Source organism: Mirounga leonina, unplaced genomic scaffold, assembly GCF_011800145.1.
Source record: "Mirounga leonina isolate KUSES-001 unplaced genomic scaffold, KU_Mleo_1.0 Mir_199, whole genome shotgun sequence".
In the NCBI taxonomy this organism is placed as follows: Eukaryota; Metazoa; Chordata; class Mammalia; order Carnivora; family Phocidae; genus Mirounga; species Mirounga leonina.
Window position 1 is genome coordinate 5,315,690 of NW_023270498.1, and position 15,330 is coordinate 5,331,019.

The 15,330-nt window shown below is 38.4% G+C and overlaps 1 long non-coding RNA gene and 1 pseudogene across 2 annotated transcripts in view; both read left to right on the top strand.

Moving 5' to 3' along the window:
* The first annotated feature begins 1,403 nt into the window (after nt 1-1,403).
* On the top strand, nt 1,404-6,564 carry LOC118024567 (annotated as a pseudogene).
* A 5,697-nt stretch (nt 6,565-12,261) lies between these two features.
* The window catches only part of LOC118024590, a 5,138-nt gene continuing 2,069 nt past the window's right edge, over nt 12,262-15,330 (top strand). Inside the window, exons 1-2 of one of the 2 annotated variants that reach the window (XR_004683141.1) lie at nt 12,262-12,344; nt 14,328-14,504. This is a non-coding gene — a long non-coding RNA (uncharacterized LOC118024590). Of the gene's footprint in view, nt 12,345-14,316; nt 14,505-15,330 lie in introns of both variants that reach the window. The other variant, XR_004683140.1, reaches the window with a different exon arrangement.

A 15,330-nucleotide genomic window follows, 5' to 3' on the forward strand; every position in this document is an offset into this window, starting at 1 on the left:
TGTTTTCTTTTTCTCTACATTTTGGTTCCCTATTGAGGATGGCTTTCTGGCTCTGTTTATTTCTGTTCATTTTATATATTTATATGTTTACTTTTTTTTAAAGATTTTATTTATTTATTTGAGAGAGAGAATGAGAAAGAGAGCACATGAGAGGGGGGAGGGTCAGAGGGAGAAGCAGACTCCCTGCCGAGCAGGGAGCCTGATGCGGGACTCGATCCTGGGATTCCAGGATCATGACCTGAGCCGAAAGCAGTCGCTTAACCAACTGAGCCACCCAGGCGCCCTATATGTTTACTTTAATAAATTAAGTTTTTTAGAACTATTCTTAAACTTTGAGATAATATCTTACACTTATATTCTATTTTCTTTCTTTTTTTTTTTTAAAGATTTTATTTATTTATTTATTTGACAGAGAGAGACACAGCGAGAGAGGGAACACAAGCAGGGGGAGTGGGAGAGGAAGAAGCAGGCTCCCCGCCAAGCAGGGAGCCCAATGCAGGGCTCGATCCCAGGACCCAGGGATCACAACCTGAGCCGAAGGCAGACGCTTAATGACTGAGCCACCCAGGTGCCCCTATATTCTATTTTCTTAATTCAGCTTCTGAGTATCCCATCACACATTCCTTGCCCCCACTGCAATTTTAAATTCAGCAACTATAACTTTTTGTTTCCAGTTGATCGTTGACTTTGGATTGTTCCATCTTCCTGTCTTACATAGTGTCATGCATACCACAGGCCCTTGAATGATGTGGGGGATGTGATTTAGTGTTCATCACATTTCCTCTCATTTCCTTCAAAGAAAATCTATAGAGGTCTCTGTCTCCATTGCCCCTTATTTCTTAGCTGATGCTTTTTTTTTTTTTTTTATGTCTAGTTCTAGATAAGAACTTCTGTGCACCTCAGACAAGGACTCAGGTGGATTCTGTCCAGATTATCTTTTGATTGGGAAAAATTTAAATTTGCTGTAAATTTAATTTCAGCTTAGAATCTTTATTTCTGTGAATTTCCTCTGTGTCTTGGGTATGGTTCCACAGTTAGGTAGGGACAGAATCATTGGGATGACATGTGGGCCCCCAGGCTGAGGGTTTTCTTAATTATTCCTGGGTCCACATGTGCTCCTGGGACCCTCACTTCTAGTTCTGGCCTCTCCTAAACAGGGGGATAATTGGGCTCCTGCCACATCTCCTTTGTTTCCTTTCCAGGAAGCTGTTTTCTCCTTTCTTTGCTTTTTCCCCATCTGCACCATATGCAGCAGAAATGTCTTGTTTCCTCACAGAGCTTGTCTCACGTCCCTATGAAGATTTTCTCTGTGTTTATTATTCTATTATCTCAATAGTTATCTGACAGAGTGGAAATCAGACTGGTGCCTACTCTGCTATCTTAGCTGGAAGGTTCTTTATCGTAATCCATCATTTCTTTCAGCAGGTTTAACTTTCTACATGGAAACAGTGGAGCACTGCCCAGGTGTTTGAATGGGAGTCATTGGACACAGTGGAAATGTAAAGGAACAATCATTGAGCAGAGTGGTTGCTACGCTGCAAACCTCAAAAGAAATGTTTGCCCAGTAAACAGCTCTGGGAGTGAGCATCCAGCAAGGAGCTGTGAGAACTCCTGTTTGCCCGGGCCAAGGAAGGGCCTTTGCTTACTGCAGGCTGTTAGACTGGCAATGTCCGGGTGGGGGTAGCAGTTCGAATCTCCTGTTGCCTCCTTATTTCCCATTATTTTGCTATTTCAAATGTGTCCTATATCTGGGATTTTCTCTGTAAAATGAAAATAGATGCTCTTTTTTGTGGTGACTTGGAGGCAGTAATCTGCTTTAGGATGAAGCTGAACATGTCTTTCCCAGCTACTGTTTTCCAGAAGCTCATTGAACTGGATGATGAATGCAAACTTAGTACCTTTTATGAGAAGTGTATGGCCACGGAAGTTGTTGCTGCTACTCTGGGTGAAGAATGGAAGGGTTATGTGGTCTGAATCAGTGGTGGCAATGAAAAACAAGGCTTCCCCTTAAAGCAGGGTGTCTTGACCCATGGCCATGTTTGCCTGCTGCTGAGTAAGGGGCATTCCTGCTACAGACCAAGGAGGACTGAAGAAAGAAAGCACAAATCAGTTTGGGGTTGCATTGAGGATGCTAATCTCAATGGTCTTAACTTGGTCATTGTTAAAGAAAGGGGAGAAAGATAGTCCTGGACTCACTGATATTACTGTGCCTCATTGCTTGGGGCCCAACCAAGCTAGCAGAATCTGCAAACTTTTCCATCTCTCTAAAGAAGATGATGTCGACCACTATGCTCTAAGAAAGCCTCTAAACAAAGAAAGTAAGAAACCTAGAACCAAAATGCCCAAGATTCAGCGTCTTGTTTCTCCACCTGTCCTCTAACACAAACATCAGTGTGTTGCTCTGAAGAAAGAGCGCACCAAGAAAAATAAGGAAGAGGCTGCAGAATATGCTAAACTTTTGGCCAGGAGAATGAAGGAGGCCAAAGAAAAACGCCAGGGACAGATCACCAAGAGACAGAGGCTGTCCTCTCTGAGAGCTTCTACCTCGAAGTCTGAGTCCAGTCAAAATGGAGATTTTCTAAGAGTGACAAATAAACAAGATCAGACATCAAAAAAAAAAAAAGAAAAAGAAAAAAATAGTTGGGGTGTCTGGGTGGCTTAGTTGGCTGAGTGTCTGACGCTTGATTTCAGTTTAGGTCATAATCTCAGGGTGGTGAGATTGAGTCACGTGTCAGGCTCTGTGCTCAGTGGGGAGTCTGCTTGTCCTTCTCCCACTGCCCCTCCACTTGTTCTCTCTCTCAAATAAATAAATAGATAAATAAATAAATAAAATCATAAAGAAAACATTTATTGTCTTACTTATGATTATAAATACAATTTAAAGCATTAAATATTACAAGAAAATTAAAACAATCTCCATTGGAGACGGACATTTTAATAAAGTTCTTTTCAGCTATTTTCTCTCAACATATATAACACTATATTATTACACACGATGATTTTTTTTGCTCTCAGCTAAATCTTCTTGATACCTGTTTATATGGATAAATAAGTCTGCATCATCATCACTGATGGATGAAGACTTTTCTTTTGGATGGACACACTGTGATTTATTTATTTCCATATCTTATTTCCATTCATGGAGAGCAGTTCCATTTATTCATGATTGCAACATAGTCTCAGTATACTTTTTTTCTATACCTATCTATTCATGTTTGTTCAATTGTCACTATAGGAGAATTTCCTAGGAATGGCTTCACTAGGTCAAAAGATACACACATCACATACACACATGTGCATGTGTATATATAATATATATATATGTTATATATTTCATGTGTAATATGAAATAATTATATATATATATATGTTATATACTGTATATTTCAGTGGGTAAGTTATACCCACTGAAGGAAATAGATGGATACATGTAAAGAGACTACATATATATAGAATCTTGATATTTGCTGTTAATTGCCTTCTGGGAAGACATGTCCATTTATGCTTCTTAGAATACTTCCAAGATAATGTAGTCTGCAATTATTTGTGTAATTGGTCCTTACAAAAAACGAAAAAAAAATCTCCCAAAGCTACCTTAAGATGCTTCTGCAAAGCAATGTAACCCCAAATCACTAAGGTGAAGACACAAGACTCCATGGATGTATAGCCATATCCTACCTATGTCTGAGGCACCACCAGCAACATAACAGGACACAGGAAAGAAATGAGGTCTGGCTGGGTTTTTTTTTTTGGACAAGTTGTTAGATCCGTAAAGAGCTTTGAGTTTCTTGAAATATAGGCATGGGAACTTGTCTCCACACTAATTTTCCCTAGAACATCTATTCATGTCTATTCAATTGCTATTCTTGCTATTCCCATATAAGGTCTCCTCAAGTACTTCCTGTCACGCTAGAGGAATATGCTTGCTGAATGTGCAAAGTGCATTCTGTTCACCTGGAATGTCTTGCTGGGCAAAACTTCTGTGAATGAATGAGAAAAGTAGAATAAGATAAATAGACTTTGGTACTTATGTTTTTAATCATTTATGGGGGGCAGGATTGTGATGAGCAGGAGTTTTATAACATGTTTTGAGCTGTTAATTTAAAAATCTTATGTTCTGAGTAAAATATATATAATGCCTAATAATATATGATATGCATAGCATATGCATCTTAATCTCCCAGTTAACAGTATTGTCTAATAATCAAAGCTTCCTGACAAACTTTGTGGTTTCCCACCCTTTCTAGGAATGAACCCTGGCTTCACCTAGTAATTCTCAGCACCATGGGTAGACAAATTGTCCCAACAAAAGATTGTGAACTTTAGAGAATCAGAGAGATATACAAAAAAATCCTCAGATGCTGGTTTTCTCTGCTAAAATTATGTGTTTTTCTCCCTATTTAACCAGGGCCTTTTATTTTTCCTATCTGTCAAATATACAAAGCATTCCTCACCTGTCATGAGGCAGGGCATCCTGTGGATGGTTAAATGTAAAGTCAAGTCAGGTGAAATCAATTAGCACTAATTAACAGAATCTTTCAGTTTTAAGCCACCTGATCAGCTGAGGCATTTCAAGGTCTGACAAGTGCAGATGAGCAACCCTTGCCACAGTTCGGGGAGGTAAATGATCCAATTAGTGAGGCGATATTTGGCTGCCATAGCTAAGGATGCTGCTGACCTTCCCTGGCATGATGGCTTCCCACCTCCTTAGTTCTAACTTTGCAAAAATATCTTCTCTCCTAGTGTCTCGAGTTGTATGCTGAACGTCTATTATATATGATTCTCTTTGCAGTCTTACCCTTTTCTGGGTGAACAGAGTCAAGACATGTTGGCCTTTTTCTTTTGCCCCAGAGGGCGAAGGTAAAGGAAGAGGCCATGTGAGCAATTGGGTGGTGGGGGTGGGGGAGCAGGACAGCAGGGAGAAATCAGCCTCCATGAAATGTTACTTAAAATGTCAGAGTTGACGTCCACAGAAGAATACCTAAGTCAGCTATGATGAAAATGAAAATATTACAGACTTTGAATTTTCTCTCTGTTATTTCTGTGATGTAGCTGTTTAATGACAATTATTACTCATTAGCTGATGAAATTTAATACATTAAGTAGATACTTTGTGTCACAATAAAAATGGAAGGATTGATCATCTGTTATATAAATGGATACTAGTGATATATCTCAAATAGCCTTAAACCTAAAAGAAAAAAAATAGTTCCTCTCCTAATTATTGGGTCTATTCTCCCTCCTTTCCAAGAGCCATTGTGACCATGGTGGGTGGGGTTCCCTGGTGCTCAGCACTAGATCTGTGCAGGTCTCTCTGTCTGTCTCTTTTGTCTCTATATACACTGTCTAATATCTGTTTCCCACTCACTGGAAGAAGGGGACTTTTGCAGGTGGAGGATGAGTTCTCAGCATTTACCTGTTCTTTATACTGTTATATTCTTGTCTCAGCTGTTAATGAGAGTCATGGCTCTTCTTGTACAAACACATGTCCATGCAAAATATTTTCACAAAATTTCTGGGGGTCAAGGACTCCCAAAGCTCATCCACTGAAATTTATTATGCCATTCCCTCCCTGACCCCAAATGTCCCCTTCCAAATAAAGTTGCTGCAGAAACACATATGCTGTCACTCTTGTAATTTCTGCAATTCTAAGGCTGTGCCATCAGGCTCTTTATAGGATTCTGGTTGGATAAAAAAGTTGCAATTTATTCTTTTACTTGTTTAATTCACAAATAGCTATGACCAGCTGTTCCATGCCAGCCTGGTACTATGTACAGGGGATAGAAGGGTGAGTATGAGAGACACGGCTCTCACCTTTGGAAAACTAGGCATTTATAATGAGCACTGATTTGAGATTTGTAGAATCGGGAAATCACTATTTTACTGGTTTACTGACCAATGGCCCACCTTAACTCTGTGAACACAATTCCTTAAGAGAAATCCTTTGCTTCATCCTGATAGGTTGCAGGCATCATTCTAACTTTACAGTATTGGACATCTCACCAGATCCTATGTGGGTCTGTCTTGCACATAATAGCATCCCAATGATACATGCTGATGGATCAGAAATAGACTATTTGTTCCACCGGCACTTTCATTTGACCCAACATCTCAGCATAATGGTCAGTTTCGAAGACTTAATTCTACATATCCAGGAAAACTGAGTAAATGAACAGAAGGACTAGGACTGGGTTAGGAAGCAGTAGATCTGGTTTTGAGGCTGGTGCAATGATCTTACCTCAGACCACAGTCAACTTACTGCAAAGATGATCAGAAATGCTAACTCAGGAAAACATTTCTGGGTCTTACTAGATGTAGGCATTTAATTAGAAGGTCCTAGTTCTACATGGAAGGTGCTTAGAATTCACCCCTCCTATCCTCACAAGAAAAAAGAAAAAAAAAAAGAAGTAAAACCTCAACAAACTGAAAATTAACAACTCATTTTAGATCCGTCAGATAATTGAGGCCACAGGGGAAATTGCTGCCCCCCAAATTGGAAAGACAGACAGGAAGATATGGAAAATCACAGCACAGGAGAAGGCTAAGAGCAGAGTCTCCGCCTAAAGTGAGAATCTGTGAGAACACTTTAAACTGCAATTCACAGATTGCTGGGGGATCAAAATGCTTGAGAGTTTAAAAAAAAACCTCCGCAGAGGCCCAGTCTTATGTCCCCCACCTCCCACTTTCATGAGATAATCTCAAGAATTTCTACCAGGTTCTCAAAGTGATAGAGATGCTGTGGAGCTTCCTGCAGGGCCACGGGGAAACGATCATTTTGAAATACACCCAGACTCCTTAATTTCTCTTTCTTTTGTCTTGTTGTTGGTGTATAGGAATGCCACTGATTTCTGTGCATTGATTTTATATCCTGCCACTTTACTGAATTCCTGTATGAGTTCTAGCAGTGTTGGGGTGGAGTCTTTTGGGTTGTGCTCAGCATCGCTCGGCATCAGGGAAATCCAAATCAAAACCTCAATGAGATATCACCTCACACCAGTCAGAATGGCTAAAATTAACAAGTCAGGAAACAACAGATGTTGGCGGGGATGCGGAGAAAAGGGAACCTTCCTACACTGTTGGTGGGAATGCAAGCTGGTGCAGCCACTCTGGAAAACAGTATGGAGATTCCTCAAAAAGTTGAAAATAGAGCTACCCTATGATCCAGCAATTGCACTACTGGGTATTTACCCCAAAGATACAAATGTAGGGATCCAAAGGGGTACATGCACCTCGATGTTTATAGCAGCAATGTCCACAATAGCCAAGCTGTGGAAAGAGCCAAGATGCCCATCGACAGATGAATGGATAAAGAAGATGTGGTATATATGTACCATGGAATATTATGCAGCCATCAAAAGGAATGAGATCTTGCCATTTGCAATGACATGGATGGAACTGGAGGGTGTTATGCTGAGCGAAATAAGTCAATCAGAGAAAGACATGTATCATATGACCTCACTGATACGAGGAATTCTTAATCTCAGGAAACAAACTGAGGGTTGCTGGAGTGGGGGGTGGGGTGGGAGGGATGGGGTGACTGGGTGATAGACATTGGGGAGGGTATGTGCTCTGGTAAGTGCTGTGAATTGTGCAAGACTGTTGAATCTCAGATCTGTACCTCTGAAACAAATAATACAATATATGTTACAAAAAGAAGAAGAAGAAGAAGAAGAAGAAGAAGAAGAAGAAGAAGAAGAAGAAGAAGAAGAAGAAGAAGAAGAAGAAAACAGGAGGGAGGAATGAATGGGAGGAGATCGGAGGGGGAGATGAACCATGAGAGACGATAGACTCTGAAAAACAAACTGAGGATTCTAGAGGGGAGGGGAGTGGAGGAATGGGTTAGCCTGGTGATGGGTATTAAAGAGGGCACATTCAGGGGCGCCTGGGTGGCTCAGTTGGTTAAGCAACTGCCTTCGGCTCAGGTCATGATCCTGGAGTCCCTGGATTGAGTCCCGCATCGGGCTCCCTGCTCGGCAGGGAGTCTGCTTCTCCCTCTGACCCTCCCCCGTCTCATGTGCTCCCTTTCTCTCTCATTCTCTCTCTCTCAAATAAATAAATAAAATCTTTAAAAAAAAATAAAATAAAATAAAGAGGGCACATTCTGCATGGAGCACTGGGTGTTATATGCAAACAATGAATCATGGAACACTACATCAAAAAACTAATGATGCAATGTATGGTGATTAACATAACATAATAAAAAATAATAATTAATAAAAAAAATATGGGCAGAGCATCTGAATAGACATTTTCCCAAAGAAGACACATAGATAGCCAACAGACACATGAAAAGATGCTCAATATCACTATCAGGGAAATGCAAATTGCAACCACAATGAGATATTGCTTCATACCTGTCTGAATGGCTAAAATTCAAAACACAGGAAACAAATGTTGGAAAAAAGGACCTTTATGCACTATAGGTGGGAATTACAACCATGTTTTAAGAAGCGGGACGAGGCATTGGGAATGCCCTATTATAATATATTTGCACTACCAGTGCAGCGGTAAAATGTTACTTGAAAGTGGACTTGGCTGTAAAAATTTAAAAGGTAGTATAATTTATAGGCTAAGACAGGAGAGAAAATGCAATCATATAAATACTAAAATAAAGCCAGAGAAGGTAGAAAAAGAGAATACACACACACACACACACACACACACGCAACACCCCAAAGAACAAAGGCAATAAATAAAAAAACAGTTCTATATGTGGTAGATATTAATATAGCTATATCACTTTAATTGCCAATAATTTAAATACATCAAATAAAAGACAGAAATTTTCAGAGACTGTCAGAGTCGATTAAAAAAAAAAAAAGATTTACCTATATGTTGTCTATAAGAAACCTGCTTTAAGCATAATGATTTAGATTAAAAATAAAGGGATAGGGAAAGCTATACCATGCTATTGCTAACCAAAAGAAAGATAAAGTAGGTATATTAATTTCAGTCAAAGCTGCTGTCAGAGCAGGGAAAATTGTCAGAGATAAAGAATTTCATAATGATAAAGACTCCAGTTCTACAAGGAGATATAACAATCTTATTTAATGACAGAGTATCAAAATACATAAGGCAAAAACTAATGGAACTGCATAGAGAAGTAGATGAATCCACTATCCTAGTTGGAGACTTCAACACTCCTCTATTAGTAATTGACAGATCCAACAGATAGAAAATCAGAAAGAACATAGCTGAACTGAACAGCATCATCAATCAATTGGATCTAATTGACATTTATAGAGTACTTCATCCAATGGTGGCTGAATACACATGCTTCTCAGGCTTACATGGAATAGTCACCATTATAGACCACATTCTGGGCTATAAAATACAACTTAAATTTAAAAGAGTAGAAATTAAACAGAGTGTGCTCCCAGACCTCAATTATATTAAACTAGAAATTAATAACAGAAATATAGATAGCAAACCCTAAAAAGGGGACATTAAAAATCACACTTCTAAGTAACAAATGCATCAAAGAAGTCTTAAGTGATATTAAAAAATATTTTTTACTAAATGAAAACAAAATATGACCTATCAGAAATTGTGGAATGTAGTGAAAGTAGCACTGAAGAGAAAGTACAGCTTTGAATGCATATCTTAGAAAAGAAAAAAAAATCTAAAAAAAAAAAAACTAATGTAAGCTAACACTTTAGGAAACTAGAAAAATAAGAGCAATTTAAGTCCTAAGTAAAAAGAAGAAAAAAATGTCTGAGCAAAATCAATGAAATTGAAAATAGGAACATAGAGAAAATCAACACAACCCAAAGCTGGTTCCTTGAAAAAGTCAATGGAATTGATAAAACCCTAGCCAAGTAACCAAGAGAAAAAGAGAGAAAAAGCAAATTACCAATATCTTAATATTTATTAAATAAATTGAGTAAAAAATTAATAACCATCCAAAACAGAAAGGGCCAGGCTCAGATGTTTTCATTGGTGAAGTCTACCAGACATCTAAGGAAGAAATGGTATCAATTCTCTACAATCCTTAAAGAAAATAGAAGAGAAAGGAACACTTCCTACCCTATCCTCTGAGGCCAGCATTACCGTAATACTAATACTAGACAAAGAGATTACAGAAAAGGCCAGTATCTGTCATGAAATAAGGTAAAAATCCTCAACACCATATTGAATCTAACAATGTGTATAAAGAAATATATACCATGACCAAGTAGAATATATTCCAGATATTCAAGGCTAGTTAACATCAGAAAATCAATTATTTTAATTCATTACATCAATAGGTCAAAAAAAGAAAAATCATAAGATCATGTTAATAAATGCAGAAAAAAAAATCAACAAAAATCCATCACCTTTCCATGAAAAAATTATTCAGAAAACTAGAAATATAAGGAAACTTCCTGACCATGATAGAAAACATTTACAAAAATCCTTCAGCTAATATTTACCTAATGGTGGGAAACTGGATGCTTTTTCCCTCAGTTCGGAGACAAGGTAAAGATGTCCCATCTCTCCACTACTTGGCAGCCTCCTACTGGAAATCTTAGCTAATGCAGTAAGACAAGAAAAAAAAAGTGTACAGATTAGGGAGGAAGAAATTAAATTATCTTTGTTAGCAGATGATTGAAATAGAAACTAAAAAAATAAAGAAAAATTAAAAATTGCAGAACAGTCTCCCATTACACATTAAAATGACTAATTACACAGAAAAATTAACAAAACACACAAAATCCATGGTCTGAAAATATTAATTTCAAACTACTTATTTTTTTCAATCTACTTCTGTTTGGGCCAACTATTTCTTCCCTAAAAATCTGCAAAAGACACATTATTGGATATTTCCTTGAAAATAATTGGAATGCTGCTAAGGCTGTGTTTGTCATACATGTAGTTTTGATTTATTTTAATTAAGATACGTTAAATTAAGATAGGTAAAATACTCAGGTAAAGATCCTTTCTGCAACTTCCAATACACAGAGAAACTAAAAGAGATGAATATTTGTAATAGGCTAAAAAATTAATAATCAAACAATTTGGGGACTATTTAAGTTGCTTTTGATGGAATATAACATAAATTATTTTGAGTTTGTTTAAGCAAGAAAACGAAGCTTATAGTGGAACAGAACAGACATTCAAGAAAACCACTGGAACTCAGGAATGGAATCTAACACACACTTGGAATGTTCCACATCCCTATATTGCTGGTGTCCCATCTCCTTCTGATTTATATCTTTTGCTCTGCCGACCTCCTTTTGATTAACCTCAGTTCATGTGCAGAAATAGTGATTCTCCCACTTTTACTCCTGATTTTGCATGTTACTGTTTTAGTCATGTGCAGAAATCAATTAGCTGTTTTCTGAATCTCAATTAAATAATATATCAGAAAAAATGTAAATGCCCAATATGTACATGGGCAGTGTTCAACATTACTATGCATGAACAAAACGCAACAAGATAACCACTTTTCACCCACTAGAATGACTAATCACAAAGACTGACAATGCTTAGGCCTGGATGTACAGCAAAGGGAGCTTGAACACACTAATGAGAATGTAGGATCACTTCAGAAAACCAGGACTGCTGCTTTGGTCAATAGGCAGTTTCTTATAAATGTGACAGCAATTCCATACCCAGGAATTTGCCCATGAAAAATGATAGCATATGTCTACACGTCTACATCAAGGTTCATTCAAGAATGTTCACAGCAGGTTTTATCTCTCTGCTTTCAAGTTTTTATCTATCTATCTACGTATTTTTTGTATATTAGCCCCAAACTGTGAATAGTCTAGATGCCCATTGAGGGGAGAATAAAAAACTGGTTTGAGGACACCTGGGTGACACAGTTAGTTAAGTGTCTGACTCTTGGTTTCAGCTCAGGTCATGATGTCAGCGTCGTGAGATTGAGCCCCTCATCAGGCTCTGCACTCTGCGTGGAATCTGCGTAAGATTCTTTCCCCCCTTTTCTCCCCTCTCTAAAATAAATAAATAAATTAAGACATTTTTTGAGGTGATGGAATAGTTTTATATAATGACTGGTATCTTAGCTGCACAGATTACACATTGGTTAAACCCCGTCAAACTGCAAACTTGAGAGCTGTGTATTTTACTATATGTGCATTATATTTCAATAAATCAAAGTAAGCAACACGTTAGATTGAACTGTATGAAATTGGTTGTAAGATCATTTTTAGTTACAAAATGGAAATTTTTATGTAATCCAATCTATTAATAGCTTTGGCCTCCAGGGCAGATGTGAAAATTCTCCTTGAGATTTTTCTGGAACTACTAGAGAGGAGTTGGGAGCAGAAGAGGTGGAGAAACAATGGACTGTATATAAGCAACGTGCCCTGGAAAATCATTGCGGGAAAGCAGGAAAGCACGTAGGTTCCACTCCCCTGTCCCTAATGGTATGTGCACATGCGTGTGCTTGTGAGTGTGTGCATGTGCATGTGTGTATACATGTCTGGGTGAACACACACACGTGTGTATATGTGGGTGCATGTGCGTACATACCTGAATGTATACACATGTGTGCACATGTGTGTTTGTGTGCATGTATGTGAGTGCATTGTGTAGGCACATGCCTTTATGTGTTTATATTTTGTGTGTGGGGGAGGGTTTGTAGTTAAGAATGAATTTCCAACACGTACCAAGGCTTCCCTGTGCTTATTGCATACAGAGGACACCAAGTTGGCCTTTCTGCAAGAGATAGGGTGGTTGAGTTTCAAGACAGACCGGGCAATTTATCTGAGTTAATTGCCTTTTTTTTTTTTTTTGCATTGTTTGGGCATTTTGTGGCATCCTTCTAAGCACCTGGATCAGGTTGCTCCATGTAATAATGGATTTCATTCTGAAAGTCACAAAACTTCCACTTAGAATATGTATTTTTACTAGCTGAAACTTATTCCAATGTTGTAAGGCTGAAATAAATTTTGTGAGTTTTCAGCAAATCCTTCTCAGATTGCCAGGGACCCCACAGTCTGAATGCACATGTGGAAAATATTGAGAGGAGGTTGTTGAGATGCATTGGTTTATTGGGAAACTGAAAACAGTAAATAGTTAATTGAGTAGAAAATAGGTTTGGCAAGGTTTTATGAGCTGGAGATAAAAGTTGATAGACTGGACTCTGGAATCATACAAATGAGAATTTATATTGTTCAAACTCGACTCAAGGGCCTGTGATGACCATGGGTCAATTGTGAGTCTGGCCAGGGGCCTTGGAAAGATATGCTGGGCACATGTTCCAGAAGGATGGCCATTGTGGACACTGCATGGACAGACCCTCCTCTTCCCTGGGTGGTGGTCTTCTTCAGTGAGTGATAAACAGCCCCCAGCAGCATAAGCCTGCAGCACGGTGTCAAATGCATTACACAATTGGGGTATCTGTCAATTGTGAAGAGGTCCTACTCTGGGAGCTACGAGAGAGACTTCTATTCTGGAAGGCAGTTGAATCTGTCCTTCCTTCAGATAAATTTGGCTTACAAAACCTGCTGGAGTTTCTTATGGAAAATAAAACAGGAAACCAAATAAAACAACTAAACAATACAAAGGCAAGAAGAAAGGAAACAGAAAACCAGGTTTCGGTAAAACACGTCAATAAGATCAATAAGGAGAGCAAAAGCTAATAATTACATGGCAATTACAACGTGCCAGGGGATGTTCCAAGGACTTCAGATACACAAACTCATTTCATCATAAAATCCTGTGAGATCAATACTAATATTATCCTCATTTCACAGATGATAAAACTAAGGCACAGAGAGTTTAAATGACTTTCCCAGGATAGCACAGCTAAGTGGCAAACACAGGAAGTTGGGTTGGCTAATTGTTTTCGTAACAATTATTCTATAGCAATTTAGTAATATATCCCTGAAAATTGTTTATATGGAGTTGATTTATGTTCAGATATTAGCACACTAATCGACACACATATGCAGGTGTGTATGCATGTATGTATATATCTACACATGCATGAACACACACATTCACACATAATTTCATAAGAGAAAGAGCAAGAATGACCTTTGGAGTTAGATCTGTGTTTGGCAGCTGGGTATCCTTTGGCACACTCGTTAAACTCTGGATTTCAGCGTGCCTCATTTGGAATTTGGTTTTGTGATGCTTTCCCTGGAAGGATTAAGGAATATTAACTGGAACTAAAAAGGCATTAAAACACCTAGCAACCTTTATTATTTTGTTCAGAATAGTTTATTAAGGACAATTATTTTTGAAACTAAGGAGTGCTTGTTCTTGTCTTAGTAGAACTGGGTCCTCCAATCAGCTTTTCTGCCCAAATTATCCTCCTTACTTTTAAATTCTTTTCCCCTACTAGATGACTAGACCTATATTCAGTTGTCTTTCAGATCTCAGAATTTGGAACTCCTCTTCCATGCCTGCTGTTACCTGCCTGTGCATCACTTATGAAGAATGAGACCAGCAATGAAATTTGTTCACTGGTGCTGCTCCAGTTTTCCCTAAATCTTCCCAACATGGATGGGATCGCTGCCTAGGCCTGGCTGCTCAAGCGTGGGTCTGGACAGGTGGGGAGTTATGACATGAACTGCCCTGACCTCAAAACAAAAAGCCTCACGGAACCCTTTGCTTGAGAACATGGCATTCCTAGTGTCACTGGTGGATCCTGCAGTTTGTTGGGTCCCTATTTTGGGAATTGGGCCCATTTCCTTTTTGAAGGTTTTAGGTGGTGGCGCTATTGTTGGAGAACAAAGTAAAACCAAACTAGACCAAAAAAACCTCTTTTTCACTCATTGCTCTGACGATTGCTTGGTCATTTTCAAATTAGAGAATGGCATTTGATCTTCTGTTGACTGTTTTTATGCGGTGTTTTGGCAATTCTATGGTCAAAGTAGGGCTGTGGCCTGGAATGAGGTTTGGACTGTGAATAGCTCCAAAATTCCCAATTTCTCCCAAGCACTTCACAACCAAGCCTCTCAATCACAGTGGTCTTCTTTATGTTTACAGAGTTTTACAACATAGATCTTACTAAATTGGATCCAGGAAATCACAAAAATAATCTTAAAAGCCTTCCATGATTTCTTCTTGTACAGTTAATCTTTTCTCCCCTGTATTTCTATAGCTTGCCTTGTGATCCTGTAGTAGGTCCTTATCATGGCCTGTCTTATTTCAGCTATCCATCCATCCACCAATTTTCCAACTTTCTATCATCAATCAATCATTGATCTATATCTATCACATCTATCATCCATCTATCCAGCTACCATTAATCAATCATTTATCTATATCTATTCTATCTATCTCTATCTATCTATCTATCATCTATCTATCTATCTATCATCTATCTATCTATCTATCTATCTATCTATCTATCTATCTATCTATCTATCATCT